Here is a 9,447-nt window from a genome sequence, read left to right as displayed (position 1 = left end):
TATATATGTCCTACATGTTTCATTGGATTTATTGATATCTGCCTGCGGGATTATAACACTGGTTCAATCGCATCGGTATTAGAAAGTCGGCCGTCTTTACTACACCGCTTAGGCCACGACGATTTCAAATTAAATTCTAAAATAAATGAGTTAGTTTGATGGTTTTATCCAACCAGTCGACGATATTCTAGGAGAGATGCTGCTATTCTTTATCACGTAGGGGATATACGAACACCTAAGGGAAAACTTAAATAAAACAATGGAATTTAATCACAGATTTTTAAATTTTTTTTTATTATAAAGTTTACTTATCTGTCTAACTTATTCACTAATCATCATTTATATTATTTTAATAAACTGCAACAATATGAAAGAAAAACAAAACCCTTAGTGTTCGGCTTTTCCCGACATCAGTCGGGTAAATACGAACACCAAGTGGGGTGATTACGAACCAACATTATTAACGACATAGATCACATTTAAAACCCAACGATGTTGACTGTCCGTCAGTACAACTCTCGTGAGCCCATTTTTTCACACATAGCACACAATCTAGTCTTCAACGGGAGGATCAATATATTTATTTCTACAAAAAAACAAAAGTAGTCTTTATTTTCTTTTTCGCCTTTTTTTTTTCGTATTTTGACTAGAGTCACTAAAGTATTTTTTTATATTGTTCAAATTCTTTAATAATATTTCATACTTCTTGTTTGAAGGTGTTCTCTCATTACATTTCAGTCTTTTTATTTGGGTTCCTTTTTTGCCATCTTTCCGTTTTCTTCTTGATTTCTTACGTTTCCTGATCGTCTGTAAATAAAGGTTTTCATCCAACCATGGCTGTATTAACACTTCTTTCATTAGATGGTCAAAATTAGTGGTTTTTGGAACATGATATGTTTCTGCTGCTTTACGCAGGGAGAGTTTTTGGTTTTAACATCGTCTATAGCCTTTTTGAGATCTTCTAAACTATACTTCAGTTCGGTCTTTCTTTTGTAAGTACAAGGCATCTGTAATAATATTTAAAAAAAAGTTGAACGGGGTACTAACAAACGGGAGTGGGGTAACGGCGAATGTTCGAAATTGCCCGACATGGAGTGTTCGTCTTTACCCCGCGGAATCGAAAATAATTAAAGGTCAAAAATCAATTTTGGTTAAATTTATTTTGCCTACTACATCATTATCATTTAGCTGAGTAATATGTGATTATTCCACTATGTAAAAGCTGAATTATTATTGTAGATAGAAATAAAGTTACATCAACTTGAATTTACCAAAAAAATACATCTAAAACATACAAAATATTGAAAAATGCATACCTTTTTAAGTACGTGTGTCCGCGTCTCCCGTGTTATTGACTGGCATCAGTGGTGGCGTGATCTCCGAAATGGCGGCAAATAAAATTAGGATATATCTTTCTAACATATTAGAACCATTGAATTCGGCATTACCCAGCGTTCGCGTTTCCCCCACTTTCCCCTAATAGATAGTGGATTTGCTTGACTTGGCAAGAGTAGGCAGAAATATAGTGCACTCTTTCACAGCTTGAGGGGAAATAAAAGCTGTGCAGACTATTCAAAATAATGTTCACCCAAGGTCATGGGCAATATGACGTGAATAGGAAACTGCATGTCAGAGACATTAACTTAATGTTCTATATATTTTTAAACAAATGAATCTCATATTTTAAGACAATTAATAAATATTTATTTTTATAATTGGTCCAGTTTTTCGTCGACGAAGCCATCTTAAGAGAAGCTTCATTGCAAATATCAGGCCGATATTTAGTAAGTTATTTTTATTCAATAACCAGGTACTCTTTGCACTCACTTACTGCAGTAAGAATGTTAATCAATCATTATATTATCTAGACTCTAGCGGACAACAAACAAGAGTAGACACATCGTGGGTTGTAGTTGTAGAAAGAGGAGAAAATGGAAACTAAGGCGAAACACTGGCTCATGCAGCTTTCATTTCAGCAGAGGCTGCTCGTACGCAGGCAGAGGCCGCGCATCTTCCAGCCGAGATATATGTATCTCAGTTAAATTTTTTTAAGGAATTGACCAATATCGGCAAAAACCTTGTTTAAAATAATATGATCCATTTTTTTTTTAATTTTAGCTGTGTCCGTAATAGTTTATGTTACCATAAAAACAAAATAGCGCTTTTTACTTAATAATAGTCAAGCAAATCCAAATATATACGTTTTACTTTAGGCTGGTACTACAGTAAATTTTATGAAACTCATGAGTATATTTTACGCTAATAAAACTACTCTCAACTTAGCATTTCAAAATGACTATTTTTTTTTTATTGCTTAGATGGGTGGACGAGCTTACAGCCCACCTGGTGTTAAGTGGTTACTGGAGCTCATAGACATCTACAACATAAATGCGCCACCCAACTTGAGATATAAGTTCTAAGGTCTCAGTATAGTTACAACGGCTGCTCCACCCTTCAAGACGAAACGCATTACTGCTTCACGGTAGAAATAGGCGGGGTGTCGGTACCTACTCGTGCGGACTCACAAGTGGTCTTACCATTAGTAGAATACCAGTATTTGGCATGTTCTGTTTCTAGTCTATAGGGTTATAGAGCTATCACCTTGCTATCATCCTACTTACCTCGACCCCAAGTTTAGTTATATGTATTTCTTTGAAGTTATTATCGGCACAGTCGATATTATATTTCAATTGTGGCTTCAATTTTCATGCGGCAAGAAGTTGGACATGTATTACAAACAAACTATGATTTGCTAATTTAAAAATTATTATTCAAATAAAACGAAATTACACAAAAAAAAAAATTATCAAACTTATCATAATGAACAATAATCAGTGGTGGTTGATCCACATTTTGTCTAAATTATGAATTATGTTTTTCATTTTGTAAGTAAGTATCCAACAAAATCTAGAAGAATTATAGCTAGTCGATTTGTTATTCATTCTATTCTATTATTTAAAACAGCAGTATATACAATAATATATATAACAACACAACATACAAACGGGGTTAACATAAAGATAAAATGATACAGAACAAATTGAGCACGACAGATTAAAACATTGTCTTAATAAAACAACCTCACAATTTTGCTTTCAAATAGTTGATAAATTTAATGTCTGTTCTCCACAATCCAATTGAACCACCCTTGAATGTTGACATGGTGCTAAGTGCTGTGTTTCCTCTTCTCTCCCAAAATATACAATGTTATGAATTTGATAAGAAACATCAATTTCAGCATCTTCATCAGAGAATTGGGGCACTGGAAACCCATTTGTGTTTGCCATGTTATGCAATACAAGCTAACAATTATGGTCTTGGCCATCATATGATAATCATAATGCAGTACTCTATGTGCCAACAAGCATCTCCAACTGGCTTTCAATACTCACAATGGTCAACAGTGTTCCTGGTATGACAATAAACATTACTATAGTACTATATATTAATGGCCTTCCCAGTTTTAAATATACTTTTAGATTGAGTATTATTTTGTAGTCAGGTTACTGAGACAGAGCTCATGATGTTTTACTTGCCTAAAAACAAAACTTTTTTATCATTATGGTGCAGGTCCTGCATAAGCATATTCAGTTCAGTGTTAAGCCAGACAAATGTATCATGAAATGGTGCATCAATACTTAAAATGTTAAGATCACTATCACAGATCTGAAAAATTTAATTCTTTAGATAAGTACTATCAAATGTTTGTTATTGTGAATGATAGGCTTCAGCAAAATACTTACTATTTGCACATTCTTGAAATGATAATGCTTGCGGTTCTAAAACCTTTCTTCATATACAGAAGATCTGTAAGTGCAAATGAGTGCCATCTATACACCCCAAAACCTCAGAAAAGCTAAATTTATTGTAAAACCTATAATGAAAAGAAATTTATTTACTATTATATTATGTTTTCAATCACAAAATTATTATTGTTCAAATATCTATGTACTATAAAAATAAGACAAATTTTAAATTAAAAAAAAAAATAAGTGGGAAAGATTAATGGTGGCCTGAAGGCCTTTCCAGTTTCACCAGGACTTGACATTTCTCAGAACTCTGTTTAAAATATAGCTATATATAGCTAAATATAGCTATAGTTATAAAGTTTCAAGAATATAACTGATCTATATGATTGACTCGTGGAAATTGTAAAATCAGTGGAACTCTTGTGCTCTATACTATAAGATAATTATTTAACTTACCCATTTATAATAACTTGTACTGTTTGCGGAAACTTTAAATATTTCAATAAAACTGAAAGATTGTTTAATGCCATAGCCACTTCCCTAACAGCCTGGCCACGGGACATTCGCCGATACGAATATTCGCGCGGTGCGAACGGCGAAGCGTCTAGCGACTAAAACAAGCGCATAGAAATGTACCTAACAAGCCACGCGCACCGGCGACCGACGAAGCGACCGGCGAAATGTACCGAGCGAATCGCGCGATGCGGCGGGCGAACAAAACAAATGCATGAATACGGACGGCGCGAGCCACGGAGTCGAGCGGTAGTCGCGGCGAATAGTACAGTGATTAAATGAGTTTAGTTGTTTTCGCCGCGAAAAATTAGCGCCGAAATTTTTATATTTTTTATTTATTTTTTATTTTATATTTTTAAAGTCGTCGTGGCCTAACGGACGTCCGGTGCAATCGTGTTGAGCGATGCACCGGTGTTCGAATATCAGGCGGGTACCAATTTTTGTAATGAAATATGTACTCAACAAATGTTCACGATTGATTTCCACGGTGAAGGAATAACATCGTGTAATAAAAATGAAATCCTCAAAATTATAATTTGCGTAATTACTGGTGGTAGGACCTCTTGTGAGTCCACACGGGTGGGTACTACCACCCTGCCTATTTCTGCCGTGAAGTAGTAATGCGTTTCGGTTTGAAGGGTGAGGCAGCCATTATAACTATACTTGAGACCTTAGAACTTATATCTCAAGGTGGGTGGCGCATTTACGTTGTGGATGTCTATGGGCTCCAGTAACCACTTAACACAAGGTGGGCTGTGAGCTCGTCCACCCATCTAAGCAATAAAAAAAAATTAGCTGAAATACTAGCTAGACCAGCTATTTGGAAGTCTAGCCACCCAAAGTATTTCTCGTACTTCTTGTGGAATTCTCCATCTTTAGGTATACTCCGATTCTTATTCAAATCATGTACTTCACAATATTTTCCAAATAATATGTCCTGAACCAAAAAGCTATTAATTTGTAAGCAATATCGAGATAATTTCGATATAGACATTTCGGTGTCGGACTTCCTTACTAGTCGCGGCGGCGAACGTGAGTACCCGTGGCCTGCAAACGGTGCTGCGCGAATGGTCGCCTCGTCCACCGCTTCGCTGTTCGCACCGCCGATCCCCGTGGCCAGGCCGTAATGGCATTGCATTTACTACAGTTTAACTCAAAATGCAAAAAGCTCATTCCCACAGATTTCTGGTATCAAATTTTGCAATGCTGTTAACACCTGTATAAACAAGTTATTTCAAACATTTAGTTAAGAATAAATTTGAAATCAAAAAAACAATGCTACTTTTGAAGACAAGATTTTGTGAATCTTTTATTTTCTTCATTATTTACACATATTAAAATGTTAAATTGAATATATATAAGTACCTTGCATTTTACTTTCTATTCTTGTTCGTATTGATGATCTAGGTTATTAACGGCTTTCAGTCAGAGCACAATTGTAAATATTGATGTTTCGAAATTCTGTAATGTGTTCTGAACAAACTTTCCGATAGATTAAGGGGTCAGGCTTGATCGCGAAGACAGCGTCGCAAACGCACTGATTCGTATGTATTCGACCTAATTTCCTTAGACTCCAAAGCCCCATTTATCATTGGAGCTCTGTCCATAGTAACATATCTAGAAGAAATATTAATTTGTAAAAAATAAACTTTATAACCTCAACATTATTAATGTACTTAAATTGCCCAGCGTGGTATTTAATGTTAATACTATGGAAAACACAAACACAAATAAAGATCTAAACTATTCTAAACCAATTACACTTACCTAAATCAAGTTAAAATAATTTAATTTCACAAATTTTACACTTGCAGATAGTTAGCAACAATTCAGCACCAGATACAAAAGGTGTCGCAAATTTGACAAACGAAATTGCTAAATATCTGCTGTTGTGTGGCAGACAAAAGCATCCGTAATACCGACTTTATGCCAGTTGTTGTTAGTTGTATGGAAAAGAACATAGATTATACACTTAATATATTAGAGAAGAATGCACTAAAGTTTCACAAATCGCTCTGCAGAGGCAGCACTAGTGATGGTCCGCGATCTGCTTTTTTGTTGTAAGTCCGTAATACGAAATGGACAGTTGACAGCAATATTTGCACAATATTTGTCTTCTGCTAATTGTCTGCGAAATACGTGATACCGCTGCCGGTTTCTCTAAGCGTAAACAACTCCTCCGATGCGAACGCCGTTGCAAGTTATACATACGCGCATACTTCACTCCTTAGATACACGAAGCGAGCAATTAACTAGTGTGAATCTTGTATTATTGTCAACGGCTCAGGTGGAGATAGTATCCAACGACGGTAAACGTCACATCGCGCGCGCTCTGCTCGATTGTGGAAGCGAGCGATGTTTCATCACAAAGCGATTATGCGATTTACTTAGCATTCCTACCATACAGTCCACTACTCACATTAAAGGTGTCGGAAATTCTATAACTCACAGTGCGCAATCATGTGAAGTTGAAATAAAAGCGATAGCTGGCACTTTTATTACGCGCTTACAATGCTTCGTGTTGCCCGAGATAACTTCTTCGTTGCCGCCCGTTTCTATACAAAGCGAACTTTTACAATTACCTAACAACATTCAGTTAGCCGATGCGCACTTTAATGAAAGTCAACAAATAGATATTTTAATTGGTGCGGACATGTTTTGGGACTTGTTAACCGAAGGAAGGATGCGCTTGCAAAATGGACCTTTCCTTCAAAATACAAAGTTAGGGTGGATTATTTCGGGACTTATGCACTCTAATAATTTAAAATGCGACAATTCAATTCATTGCAATTTTACACAAGCTATCGACAATCAATTAAAAATGTTTTGGGAACTTGAGGAGCTACCAAAGGCTAATTTATTAAGCGATGATGAGATTGCATGCGAAGAGCATTTCATCAAAAATACGATGCGAACAGCTGATGGTAGATTTTGCGTCAAAATACCTCTCAAGCGTTCTCCAGACATTTTGGGTGATACATACACGATAGCTGAACAACAATTTTTATCACTTGAAAAACGATTACAGCGCAACCCTTTATTTAAAAAAATGTACACGGAGTTCATGAACGAGTACTGCAGTCTAGGGCACATGACTCGTGTAGACTTATACGGTACGCCACATTATATCATGCCGCATCACGGCGTTCTTCGTAATCACAGCACCACAACTAAGCTGCGCGTTGTATTCAATGGTAGTCAAAAATCGAGCTCCAACATATCACTTAACGAGTTGCAGTTAGTCGGCCCACCTATTCAGGGCGATTTATTTTCTATATTGTTAAGATTTAGACAGCACAAGTTTGTAGCCTGCGCTGATATCGAGAAGGCATACAGACAAGTATTAGTCGATGAACAGCAGCGGGAACTTCAAATGATCTTATGGCGCGAAAATCCAAGTGATCGTCTCGAGTGCTACAAGTTAAACACGGTCACATATGGTACTGCCTCTGCTGCATTCCTCACTGTGAGGTGTTTAAAGCAGTTAGCAGCAGAGTGCAGTGACTTGGATGTTCAATGGATCATCAATAATGATTTTTACGTTGATGATATGATCACAGGGTCCGATTCCATAGAACATATTTTACGTTTGTGTCACGAAACAAAGAAAGTCCTAGAATCTGGTTGTTTTCCACTACGCAAGTGGACATTCAACTTTAATGCGAATGACTGCAACTTAAATAATATTAACATAAATCAAAATAACATAGATCTATCATTGGGTGAAAACGTTAACTGTCGTACACTAGGCCTAGGTTGGAATAATTTCACCGATGAACTGTATTATCACACTCAGTTCAAAAGTGATAATAAAAAAATTACTAAGCGTTTTATACTTTCTAGTGTCTCTCAAATATTTGATCCACTTGGTCTACTTAGTCCTTTTATAATGATGGGGAAAATATTATTACAAAAAATGTGGTTACACAAACTAGACTGGGATGAACCCGTTCCCAGCGACATATTAACGTCTTGGAACCAATTCGAAAAATCGCTTTCGATTTTGAACACTTTACGAGTGCCGCGACTCGTTATTGGCTCCAACCCTAGTTACTTAGAACTACATATATTTAGCGATGCCTCGCAGTTGGGCTACGGCGCTTGCGCATACATTCGAACTATACATACAGACTTTACGATTAGTGTTAAACTTTTGTGTTCAAAGGGTAAAGTAGCACCTATCAAACCAGTCAGTATTCCCCGATTGGAATTATGTGGTGCTTTATTGAGTGCTAAATTATATAATAAAATTACACAATCACTGCGTTGTACTTTTCATCAGGTTTATTTTTGGACAGACTCCACAATTGTCCTAGGATGGCTACGTATGACACCAAGTTTGTTAAAAACCTTTGTTCAGAATAGGACTGTGGAGATACGCGAGCTCACGAAGGAATACCCATGGCGCCATGTTTGTAGCAAGGATAACCCAGCGGACCTCGTTTCACGAGGATTAGCGTTAGATTCGCTAAGTATTTCTAAGCTGTGGTGGGAGGGCCCGGAGTTCCTCCGTGATCTCGATCTAACTTACAACAATAGTAGCTCTGACATCCCTCTCACAGAACCTGAAGTACTACCTGAAGTTAAAAATATTCATTCATACGCCATTTCTAATAACAATAAACCATATAAGTTTCCCTTTGAAAGATTTTCTAATTTAACTAGACTGATTCGTGCGGTTGCCCGTTTGAAGCGCGTTGCATATAACAAACACCATGCGAATGAGTCACGGACAGGGCCCGTTAGTGCAAATGAATTTGAAGAATCATTCAATTTTTTAATTCACTTAGTTCAACAAGAATCATTTAGCGATGTTTACGATTTCTTGACTAATAACAAAGCGTTACCTAGTAAACATAAATTGTCAAATTTAAATTTATTTATAGATGAAAATCAAATTATTCGAGTTGGGGGTCGGCTCAATAATTCATTAGAATTCAATTACAATAAAAAACATCCAATTTTAATTTCATGCAAACATCATTTTACCGTTACACTTTTTCGTTGTGAACATAACAAACTTCTACACGCTGCACCACAGTTATTGCTTTACACATTGAGAGAAAAATGGTGGCCACTAGGGGGACGCAACTTAGCCCGGAAGGTATTCCACGACTGTGTGTTGTGTGCACGATTGCGAGGCAAAACGCCACAACCTATCATGGGCGATTTACCTCCCGAACGG

At 36.6% G+C, this 9,447-nt stretch overlaps 2 long non-coding RNA genes across 2 annotated transcripts; one reads left to right on the top strand and one right to left on the bottom strand.

The window, feature by feature from the left end:
* Positions 1-663: 663 nt before the first annotated feature.
* Positions 664-1,483, bottom strand: LOC105842950 (uncharacterized). Its single transcript, XR_001140295.4, has 2 exons — positions 1,317-1,483; positions 664-1,007 (listed from the first exon to the last, which is right to left on the bottom strand). It is a non-coding gene; the product is annotated as an uncharacterized LOC105842950 (long non-coding RNA).
* A 7-nt stretch (positions 1,484-1,490) lies between these two features.
* On the top strand, positions 1,491-2,803 carry LOC134199402 (uncharacterized). Its single transcript, XR_009973885.1, has 2 exons — positions 1,491-1,784; positions 1,869-2,803. It is a non-coding gene; the product is annotated as an uncharacterized LOC134199402 (long non-coding RNA).
* Positions 2,804-9,447: the final 6,644 nt, after the last annotated feature.

The sequence above is a fragment of the Bombyx mori genome, chromosome 9 (assembly GCF_030269925.1).
Source record: "Bombyx mori chromosome 9, ASM3026992v2".
NCBI classification, from domain to species: domain Eukaryota; kingdom Metazoa; phylum Arthropoda; class Insecta; order Lepidoptera; family Bombycidae; genus Bombyx; species Bombyx mori.
This window is presented reverse-complemented; position numbering and strand designations above follow the sequence as displayed.